The sequence below is a fragment of the Neovison vison genome, chromosome 10, assembly GCF_020171115.1.
Source record: "Neovison vison isolate M4711 chromosome 10, ASM_NN_V1, whole genome shotgun sequence".
NCBI lineage: Eukaryota > Metazoa > Chordata > Mammalia > Carnivora > Mustelidae > Neogale > Neogale vison.
Window position 1 is genome coordinate 51718984 of NC_058100.1, and position 12330 is coordinate 51731313.

General features: G+C 36.1%; 1 protein-coding gene across 3 annotated transcripts in view; it reads left to right on the forward strand.

The window, feature by feature from the left end:
• SWT1 (SWT1 RNA endoribonuclease homolog) overlaps window positions 1–12330 on the forward strand; it is a 112304-nt gene that overhangs the window by 72239 nt on the left and 27735 nt on the right. The gene's annotated exons all lie outside the window — the stretch shown is intronic.

Genomic DNA, 12330 nt, shown 5'->3' on the forward strand with positions numbered 1-12330 from the left:
TATAAGAAAACAGCACAGAAGTGCTTACTCATAGGTTGTAGACATAAACCCACAGAATGAAAGAACTAAAACAACAACAACAAAAAAACCTTTCTGAGGACTATACAAATGGATATTTGAGATGAAGGGAGACTTCTTACTCATCATTGAACTAAAATGTTGGCTTGTGTTCATGTTATTAAACAAAAACTGTGTTCCCCAAACATCTACAAGGTCAGCAACTACAATTCCTTTAAAGATCCATAGTAAGGGCCAGCCTGAGGTGCACCAGTGTGGGGCTGCGCAATGTCACTTTACCTTTTGTATTTGTCTTATTTTCCTTTGTCCTTGCTTGCCTTTTATTGGCTTGAACAAGGTGTAATGTTAGTTTTCTCCAATACTCCTTTTATCCCACTACTCATTGGGAAGTTGCACATTTTATTTCCATTTTCTATTTCTATTGATACCCTTACACTAATAAATGCATACTTGATTTATAAAGTCTAAAACTATCAGGATTGGGGCACCTGGGTGACTCACTCAGTCATTAAGCATCTGACTCTTGATTTTAGCTCAGGTTATGATCTCAGGGTCATAATATGAAGCGTTGGGCTCCCACTGGGTATGGAGTCTGCTTGGGATTTTCTCTCTCTCCCTCTCCCTTTGCACCCTTCCCCACCAAGAAAATCAGGATTATTCAGATCCCGAGTAAAACAAGGATCTTAAGAACACTTAACTTCTGATCTCCCTCTCATGTCTTCCTTATCATACCTTTCTTTCTTTTTTTTTTTTTTAAGATTTTATTTATTTGACAGACAGAGATCACAAGTAGGCAGAGAAGCAGGCAGAGAGAAAGGAGGAAGCAGGCTCCCTGCTGAGCAGAGAGCCCATAGCGGGGTTCGATCCCAAGACCCTGGGATCACAACCTGAGCCGAAGGCAGAGGCTTTAATCCACTGAGCCACCCAGGTGCCCCTTTATCCTTATTTTCTAACACTATAGTTTCACATTGTTTTAAACCACTCCCCAGACTATTTATTATTACATAAAATAGTTTTTGTTTTTAGCCCCATGATATTTATTAGGTGTTTGGAAATTTCAATGCTTCCTTGATCCTACTCTTTATTTTAGGTTCAGTTTCCTGTTTCATGAAGCAAATTTTTGAGTTTTTCTTTTAGTGAAGACCTAGTAGTGGTAAATGCTTACTTTCTGACTCACAATGTTTTGCTTTCATTCTTAATTGATTAGCTCAGTGTGGGTTCCAGGCTGACAATTATTTTCCCTGAGCACACTGAACATAAAATTTCATTATCTTCTGTCCTCTTGGAAATGGGAAATTAGCTGTCAGCGTATTGCTTTTTCTTAGTAGGTCATCTGTCTTCTTTTTTCTCTGACAGTATTTAAGATACTCCTCTATAAGTTATATGTTTAGTAATTTTATCTTGATATGTCTAGCTTTGGTCTTAATTTTTCTTTTTTAATTTAAATTCAGTTAATTAACATGTAGTATATTATTAGTTTAAGAGGTAGAGTTCAGTGATTCATCAGTCTTATATAACACCCAGTGCTAATTAGATCACTTGTCCTCCTAAGGCCCATCACCCAGTTACCCCATCCCCCACTCTCATCCCCTCCAGCAACCCTCTGTTTATTTCCTATAGTTAAGAGTTTCTTTTATGGTTTGTCTCCCTCTCTGATTTTGTCTTCTTTTCTTTTACACTCCCTTCCCCTGTGATCCTAGCATAATACACTCTAGTTCCATCTATGTTGTTGCAAATGGCGGGACTTCATTTTTTTGATGGCTGAATAACATCCCATTGTGAGTGTGTGTGTGTGTGTGTGTGTGTGTGTGTATGGACACATATACACACACATCTTCTTTATCCATTCATCTGTTGATGGACATCTGGGCTCTTTCCATAGTTAAGCTATTGTGGACATTTGCTGCTATAAACATTGGGATGCATATGCCCCTCCAGATTAATTACATTTGTATCTTTGTGGTAGATACCTAGTAGTGCAATTGCTGGTTAGCTCTATTTTCAACGTTTTGAGGAACCTCTCTATTTGCTTTCCAGAGAAGCTGCCCCAGCTTGCATGCCCACCAGCAGTGTAAGAGGGTCCCCTTCTTCTGCATCCTCACCAACATCTGTCATTTCCTGCCTTGTTAATTTTAGCCATTCTGACTATTGTAAGGTGGTATCTCATTGCACTTTTGATTTGTATTTCCCTGATACTGAGTGTTGAGCATTTTTTCATGTGTCTGTTGGCCATTCTTTTTTGGAGAAATGTCTTATGTCTTCTGCCCATTTTTAAAACTGGATTATTATTTTTTTGGGGGTTTGAGTTTTGTAAGTTCTTTATAGATTTTGGATACTACCCTTTTATCTGATAACACAATTGCAAATATCTTCTTCCATTCTACCGGTTGTTTTTTTATTTTGCCGACTGTTTCCTTTACTGTACAAAAGTTTTTATCTTGATGAGGTCCCAGTAGTTCATTTTTGCCTTTGTTTCCCTTGCCTTTGGAGACATGTCTAGCCAGAAGTTGCTGTGGCCCAGGTCAGAGAGGTTGCTGCCTGGGTTCTCCTCTAGGATTTTGTTGGATTCCTGTCTCACATTTAGGTCTTCCATCCATTTGAGACTGTTTTTGTGTATGGTGTAAGGAAATGGTCCAGTTTCATTCTTCTGCATGTGGCTACACAATTTTCCCAACACCATTTGTTGAAGAGACCGTCTTTTTTCCTTTGGATGTTCTTTTTGGCTTTGTCTAAGATTAGTTGACCATAAAGTTGAGGGTCCATTTCTGGGTTCTCTGTTCTTTTCCACCGATCTGTAAGTCTATTTTTGTGTCAGTACCATACTGTCTTAATGATTACAGCTTCGATATAGAGCTTGAAGTCTGGCATTGTAATTTCTTGGTTGATCCATTTATTCTTTGGTAGGCTGCTCTTCAACCTCCATGTATTTGAATTCTTTACAAATTTTCTCTCGTGATTGAATTCCAGTTTCAAAGCATTGTGGTCTGAAAATATGCCAGGGAATGATATCCGTCTTTTGGTACCAGTTGAGACTTGATTTGTGACCCACTGTGTAATCTGTTCTGGAGAATGTTCCATGTGCACTCGAGAAGATTGTGTATTCTGTTGCTTTAGGATGGAATGTTCTGAATATATCTGTGAAGTCCCTCTGGTCCAGTGTGTCATTCAAAGTCCGTGTTTCCTTTTTGATCTTCTGTTTAGGTGATCTGTCCATTGTAGTGAGTGGGGTGTTGAAGTCCCCTATTACTGTATTATTATCAATGTGTTTCTTTAATTTTGTTATTAGTTGGCTTATATCATTTAGCCATGTTATGCTCCCATGTTAGGGGCATAAATATTTATAATTGTTAGATCTTCTTGTTGGATAGACCCTTTAATTATGATATAGTGTCCTTCCTCATCTCTTATTACAGTCTTTGGTTTTAAATCTAATTTGTCTGATACAAGGATTGTTGCTGCAGATTTTTTGATGTCCATTAGCATGATAAATGGTTTTTTTTAAATAATTATTTTATTTTTTATAAACATATATTTTTATCCCCAGGGGTACAGGTCTGTGAATCGCCAGGTTTACACACTTCACAGCACTCACCAAAGCACATACCCTCCCCAATGTCCATAACCCCACCCCCCTTCGCCCAACCCCCCTTCCCCCAGCAACCCTCAGTTTGTTTTGTGAGATTAAGAGTCACTTATGGTTTGTCTCCCTCCCAATCCCATCTTGTTTCATTTCTTCTTTTCCTACCCACTTAAGCCCCCATGTTGTAAATGGTTTTCTATCCTTTCACTTTCAATCTGGAGGTGTTTTTGGGTCTAAAATGAGTCTCTTGAAGACAGCATATTGATGGGTTTTGCTTTTTTATCCAGTCTAATACCTTGTGTCTTTTGACACAAGTCCCCAAACTTACAAGTTTAGGAATTTTATCAGTTTACTGAAACCTTCTCAGACTCACAGTAATCAAATTGAGAACAAAGTAAGCTGATACATCAGAATGCCCATTGATTTATTTACCATGAAATTAGTAACTGAACCAAAATATTTATATCCTGGTTGAGTCTTAGAGGAAAGTTTACACTACAAACTGGAGTATTACCATGTTTTGTTGCTGACTCCTGGGGGTATGGGCCTCAAGCTAAAGTAATTTCTCTTCCACTGTAGGTTCAGCCATGCCCCTATATAGGGGAATTCTTTTCCTTTAATCTCTTCCTCCAGGTTCTATGCAGACTGCTACTTTTTGTCGACTTTGACAATTCTGGTAGTTATCTCAAAATTTTGAAACACAACTGGACAGACTTCAGTGTTGTTTACATTGCTTTCATTACATTTCTGTTTCCTAAGGCTATATCTTGATGACTTTGATTAGAATGTGATGATCATTAAGTGTCTATCAGCTGTGTATTTGCAAACCATATCTTCAGATGAGTATTCATTGTACAGGTTCTAGATATCTAGAGGCATTTTGAGTAGGTTTAAATCACTGCTTATTTTACTTCGTGGACTGACTCCAAAGAGACGAGATTATGACCATTATATTATTATGCTTACATGCCAATGTAGAAAATACACTGTAGGTAGAGGCTAATGACCCAGATAAAAGGATGTGTGAAAAGTATATAGTTATATAGTATTGTAACCTTCCTACAAAATTAACAGAAAGCTGTAGTATTTGTCAGTATATTTTTATTGTATGTGTATATATATGTATACACACATATATAAATATGCTTAGCACATACTTAAGTCATATAATCTGTTTCTTTATCTATTGGAATTATAGTTTCCTTCTGTAGAATTGTTTTTACAATTAAATTACAAATGTACTCATTAAAATTACCTATAAACTCTTCTTGTCCTATTACCAGCTTTAGAAAAAAGATTTCCAGTAGATCAAATTTTAATTATTAATTGTGGTCAAACTAATCAAAAGTTCCTATATTTAACACTTATATCTAATTAGTATAATCACCTTGCAAAGTTCTTTGTCCCTGAAGGGAAAGCTGGAACATACAATTTATCTAATTTGTTTAATTTTTTTCTTTTTACCAGTTCTAATTATATATGGTGTTCTTTCAAAATTTACAGCTGATGGATATCTCCCATTTGCATAGCTGATTTCACCAAATTAACTATAGAAAATATATCATTCTAATTTTACTTGTAATAAGTGACCAAAAATAAAAAATAAAAAAGGGTACTCTAGGATCTAAGACTTTTTTTTGATAAATTTTCACCCAGTTTATCAGTAATACACTTTAAACTGTCAACAAAATCTAGTTTGGTAGTATTGGTTGTCCAGGGAACATCATATATTACAATCAGAAGAACAGAGCTTTGGGGGGGTCAGAATAATAGGAAGTTGAATCCTAGCTCCATCCATTTACTAATATCACCAAGATAGGTTAACCTTTTTGTATCTTTTTCCTGATCTAGAAAGTGGAGTTTATAAAAGTTGCTTTATTAAATTACAGAGATTAGAGATAGCATTTGTTCAGTCCGGCACTGGTTAGATGCTGAACAAATTATATTATCCCCAATAATAATGTAACAGCAGCTCATAATAATAATGAAGACTTGCCCTGTACGCCTGGGGATAAAAATATATGTTTATAAAAAATAAAAAATTAAAAAAAAATAACGAAGACTTGCATCAGTTCTTGGCTTTAGAGAATGTAAAATGAGTTTTTCAAATAATGCTGTAAGCAAACATTTTCACTTTGTGTAATTATTTTTTTTAATTTAATTTTTTATTGTGGTAAAATATACCATAAAATATACCATCATTTTCATTTTAAGTGTACTTAAAAGGGTATTCATGTGGTATTAAATACATTCATAGTGCACAGCCATCACACTATCCATCTCTATAACTTTCAACTCTATAATCTTCACCCATCTCTATAATTGAAACTGTATTCCCAGTAACTCCTCATTTCCCCCCTGTAGCCTTTAACAGCCAACATTTTACTGTCTATGATTTTGACTACTCTAAATATACACACAAAAGAATTGAAAACAGGGTCTCAAAGATCATGATCATATGATCATAGCAACACTAGGCATAATACATAAAACATGGAAACAATTCAAGTGCCCATTAGCAGATGAATAGTTAAGCACTATGGCATAAGACATACAATGGAATATTATTCAACCTTAAAAAGGAAGGAAATTCTGACATAGGCTACAGCATGGATAAGCCTTGAGGACATTATGCTAAGTGAAATAAACCATGTAATTATTTTTTAAACTTAATTAATTTTTTTCATGCTCTCAAAAACTATTTTAAAGATGATATTAATGTAAAACTCTGTCTTGCCAGCAGGGAACATAATATATTCAGTTCTGTGGGATGTAAGTTATGATTTATAAATACCCAAGAATATGCTCTCTCTTTTGGATTTCTAGAATTAGATATTAAACTTGAATATTCTAGCCATCTTTTCCCGATCCTGAGTCTGTTGCTTTATTTTTTCTAAGTAGGAGGAAAGCTTTGTTTGAATTTTTAAAATTCTAATTGAAAAATTAGTCCATTTTAATGCATTGTTTTATTTTTAATTTTAGTCAGATTATTTGGTTAACTTTTTCTTTTTTTTTTTTAAGATTTTATTTATTTGTTTGAGAGAGGGATCACAATTAGGCAGAGAGGCAGGCAGAGAGAGAGGGGGAAGTAGGCTCCCGCTGAGCAGAGAGCCTGACGTGGGGCTCAATCCCAGGTCCCCGAGATCATGACCCGAGTCGAAGGCAGAGGCTCAACCCTCTGAGCCACCCAAGCGCCCAACTATTATCTTTTTAAAAATTTTGAGTGGATCGGGGCACCTGGGTGGCTTGGTTAAACATCTGACTCTTGATTTCAGCTCAGGTCATGATCTCAGAGTTGTGAGATTGAGTCCCTAGTTGCCTCCTTGCTGGGCATGGGGCCTGCTTAGGATTCTCTGTATCCCTCTTCCTCTGCCCATTCCACCTTTAAAATAAAAAAAAGAATCAATAGTCTTTCTTTTTTATTAAAGAGATCTATTGATAGTGGCTGAGAGGGAAATGAAATTTGTGTGTTTCAGATGAACATGTTGATTATTTAATGCTAATTGCTCACAGATAAGAAAACTCAAAGTGCTTATATGGTTAAGTGTCAGGACTTCTAGTGAGTCTTGGTTCTGCTTCTAATTCCTCTATAGCTTTGAGAAAGATGTAACAACTATAAAGATTGTGTGTTTGAGCATATACAAAACCGTTTACCAGAAGCATTTGATAAAAGGCAAATTAAAGAGTTTCTTTGCTTACATTTAGAACTCTTTAATTATTATTTTTAAAGATTTTACCCATTTATTTGAGCGAGAGAGTGCGTGTGCATGAGCTGGGGGAGGGGCAGTGGGAGAGGAAGAAGCAGACTCCTCACTGAGCAGGGAGGCTAAGTCCTGGGGCTCAGTCGCAGGACCCTGAGATCATGACCTGAGCTAAAGGCAGATGCTCAGTCAACTGAGCCACCCAGGTGCCCCTAAAATTCTTTAAAAGAACTTTATATTTCATATGACTTTATAAAATCATTTAGAGGCAAGAAGATGGTGGTGATTATCCTTTTTATTAGTAAAAAAAAGCATGGAGTTAAACCAATTGAATTTAAATATCACCACTCTCTGTAATCTTGGGCAAGTGTTTTGTAACTCTGACCCTTAGTTTCTACACTGAAAACTGGTTTTCATAACAGCTAATATTTATTGACATATGCCAGGCATGAACTAAACTTCTTAGACACATTATTTTATGTAGTTTGCATAGTAACTTTATAGGGTAAATCCTGCTCCATACTCATTTCACAGGTGAAGACCAGAAGTGCAGAAAAGCAGGTGATTTGATCAAGGTCACATAACTAAATTTGTGATACTAAAATAATTACAGATGATGTATGTAATATGGATGTAAAGCAGTGTCAGACTCTGAAGTGTTCAGCAAGACATTATCTATTATTGCTGATGCTGTTCTAAAAGAAACCAAAGTGCATTTAGGTCAGATTTGGTTTATAAATAATCTACAAGTTGAGGATTAAATACTATTTCAGATGTCTGAATCCCCAACTCTGACTCCAGAATTCCAAGGTGAAATTTTCAGATTAACAACTTGAAGAGAGGCAACCATATCTCTTAATTTTCTCTTATTTATTTATTTATTCTCTTTTTAAATTTTTTTATTAACATAAAATGTATTATTAGCCCCAGGGGTACAGGTCTGTGAATCTCCAGGTTTATACACTTCACCACGCTCACCATATCACATCCCTTCCCCAGTGTCCATAACCCCACCCCCCTCTCCCTACCCCACTCCCTCAGGCAACCCTCAGTTTGTTTTGTGAGATTAAGATCACTTATGGTTTGTCTCCCTCCCAGTCCCATCTTGTTTTATTTATTCTTTTTTTTTTTTTTTTAAAAGATTGTATTTATTTATTTCACAGACAGAGACCACAAGTAGGCAGAGAGCAGGCAGAGAGAGAGGGGGAAGTAGGCTTCCTGCCAAGCAGAGAGCCCGATGCGATGTGGGGCTCAGTCCCAGGACCCTGGGATCATGACCTGAGCTGAAGGCAGAGGCTTAACCCTCTGAGCCACCCAAGCGCCCCTTGTTTCATTTATTCTTTTCTTAACCCCCAAGTCCCCCACGTTGCCTCTCAACTTCTCATATCAGGGAGATCGTATGATAATTGTCTTTCTCTGATTGACTTATTTCGCTCAGCATAATACCCTCTAGTTCCATCCATGTCGTCGCAAATGGCAAGATTTTATTTCTTTTGATGGCTGCATAGTTAATTTTCTCTTATATTCCATGGCTCTTAATATATATTTGAGAAAATTGTATGCATTTGATAAATACTTACTGATGATTATAAATTTCTCTTGAAAGGAAAAATGTGGATGTATTTATAAATTAAAAATGGCCGATTACTGGGGCGCCTGGGTGGCTCAGTGGGTTAAGCCGCTGCCTTTGGCTCAGGTCATGATCTCAGGGTCCTGGAATCGAGTCCCGCATCAGGCTCTCTGCGCGGCAGGGTGTCTGCTTCCCCCCCTCTCTCTGTCTGCCTCTCTGCCTACCTGTGATCTCTGTCAAATAAATAAATAAAATCTTTTAAAAAATGGCCATTTTCTGTAGAGTATTTCATTTCCTTTAAGGGTTGATTATTTCATTCCATTATTTTAAAAAGTTGCCACTGGAAGGTAATTGGAGGACTTTCACTATAAGAGTCTTTTGTTTTCACATTGGTATAAGAAAAAGAAAATGAGAAAGCTATAGAGAAGGCTGACCGCTCAGGAATTTCTGTGTGGGGAATTACTAAGGCATGGAAGTCCATAAGCCATTTTTCTCCATTTATTTATTGTTTTTTTGTATATTTTCAACAAGCTGTACTTCTGCTTAGTGAAAGTTGGCAGTTTTTTTAGTACCAGGCCAAATTCCATTCTCATCAACTCAGAGTTCATAGGACATATTGAAGTCTAAATTTATCCTAGATTGAGTGTGTTTTAATAAAGATGGCCTAGTGTATTGGGGCCTCACTTTGCCTCAAAACAGTCTTTAAGAATAGTAAATTTTAGGGCATCTCGGTGGCTCAGTCCTTAACCGTCCGCCTTCAGGTCCTGGGATTGAGCCCTGCATGGGGCTCCTCCCTGCTTGGCGGGAAGCCTGCTTCTCCCTCTCCCACTCCCCCTGCTTGTGTTCCCTCGCTTGCTGTTGCTCTTTAAAAAAGAAATTTAAAAATTAAAGTTAAAAATTAAATTAAAATTAATTAAAAATTAAGTTAGCATTAAAATTAATAATAATAAAAATATAAAGATAAAAACTTAGAATTAAAAAAAGAATATTAATTTTATAACAAATCCTATAATACATATCCTAGTTTTAGAAAACAGCTTGAATAGTTTTAGTCTGATTATAACAGTAACATATCTGTGAATGATGCTGGCATACCACTATGCCTTTCTTTGTTAGAACATAATTTTGTGGTATTTAGTCAGACAATCAGAGCTTTACATTTGGAGCAAATGCCTTCTTCCTTTGAAATTTAAGATTTCTGTGTTTCATCACTGGAATAACTTGTAAACTTGTTTGTTTACAAGTAGCAATTGATGGTGGGAGGAGATTTTCAAATGAGCAACAATGAGATATTTTTCTTCATTATCTTCCTGTGCTTGGTCAGGAATTTTTTTTTTTTTCTTTCACAAACTCTTTAGAATTACGATGCTTTGGTCTACTATGCATCTTTGTCTTTTTTGTTCACTGATGTATCCAAGGGCCTAGAACAGCGCTTGGCTCATAGTAGGACCCAAATATTTGTTGAATGAGAGAATAAAGGGTCTCTTGTTCAGCTCTTGGGCAGCTCTAGTATGCATCTTGCTTTTTTACTTACCAGATACATTCGGAGGTTTAGCCACTATCCACTAGATTTCGACTCATCCACTGACTCTGTATTCTAGTAGGATATGAATTTATAGTGACACCTGTGCTTTGTGATGGTAAGAGGGAAAGAACGTACAGACTGACACGCTGTAGAGACAGAAAGTAGATCAGTGGTTGCTTGGAGCTGGCATTGGAGGTGAGAACAGAAAGTGGCTGCGGAGGGGCGGTAGGGATCTGTTTGGGTGAAGGAAATACTCTGAAACTGCGTTGTGGTAATAGATGCACGGCACTATAACTTACTAAAAATCACTGAGTTCTTGGAGTGAGTGAATTTACAGTATGTGAACTGTAGTTCAGTAAAATTGTTAAAAAAACAAAACCAGGCTGGGAGTCTAAAAATTTTTAGAACAATTGGAAAACTAGCATGATGTAATTATTTATTTCTTACTTTAGGTATGACTTGTTGCTAGAGATAACTAATTTGCCTCAAACCAATTTTCTTGTGAAGTATTTCAGGACAGAGAGATGTTCATTTATTCTCTGGAAAAGTACTTCTTTGTGATGTTATCTTGGAATATATAAGGCTTTCAATATAAAACATCTTGTTACATCTAATTTCCTAATTCTCCTTTATAGGGATAATCTAAGGCTAGCAAGATGAATAGATGTAAATTACTTCACATTGCTGGTAGTTTATTTACATTTGGTTACAAAATTAGGACATCCTATTTTTTTTTTCCATTGACTTTCTGAAAGATTAACTCTTAGATTACTTTCTTTTCATTTTCTTAAACGAATTATTTGTGGACTCTCTCACTGATGTATTATCCTCTCCCTCCCATCCTCCACCACTTTTTTTTTTTTGGTTTGGAGATTATTTGTATTTTAAAATTACTTGTTGGGTGAAAGAAGTTTTTCCACGAAACTAGTATTTTTTGTATTCCGTATGTGTCTCCTTCCCAGGAGTACAGCCCCTTTAAAAATTCGACTCTGTCCTGAAAAATTATTTATAAAAGCTTTTCCCACAAGTCTAATAAAAGCCAAATAGTTTAAAGATCTAATTAAGTTTATTGAGATCAATTAACTCTGAAGTCCGAAGATGTCAAGCATTGGCAAGGACGTGAGGACCTAGAGACGTTGTAATTAAAAGGCACTTGTATTTTAAGAATGAATAGAGGTGGCTTGATTTCTCATCAGTTACATCATTGTGCAGTTATTCTGTGGCTTGGAACTATTAGATGATAATAGTTGTTATTGTTACTCTTATAATATTTAGTGCTGGCTGTATGTCAGACACTGTTCTAAAGACTTTCCTTAAGGCACTCATTTGATTCTGATAAGAATCCTGCGAAGTGAGGATTACTACTATCCTCATTTAACAGATAAAGGAAAATAGAGCACACAGAACTCATCCAGGGTCACACAGCTAGGAAAACCAAACTCAAAAGACAACTTTTCTTTTTTCTTTTTTCAAAAGCAAAAGAACAAAAAAAACTTCATCCTGAAAGGGTTAAGAAATCTGTAGTATAAGAAAATAAGAATTAATACTCTGCTGCTAGGTGGAGAAATATGCACTTCCATTTCCTTCTTTATTTTTATTTTTTCCTTGTTTCCATTTGTGTTTTTATGTTTCTGTTATTTATAAATTTATATTTTTATGTCCTTATGTTACTTTCCATTGTGACTTTTATGACTCATTGTTATTCTCAGTGACTGACATGCTCTGTTTACTCATAATTTTTCATACTATGCTAGGCTGATAGTTGAAACAGTATTACTTGAATTTAGTCAGAAATCTTTTATTAGGATTTCTTTTATGCGTCTGATAGTTGAATCAGTTGTCCACTGGGATTGGTTGAACATTTCTGTGGCAACTCCTCAAGTGTTACCTGTTGCTTACAAGGTATGAAGTGTAATCGCACCTCTTATTTCTATCT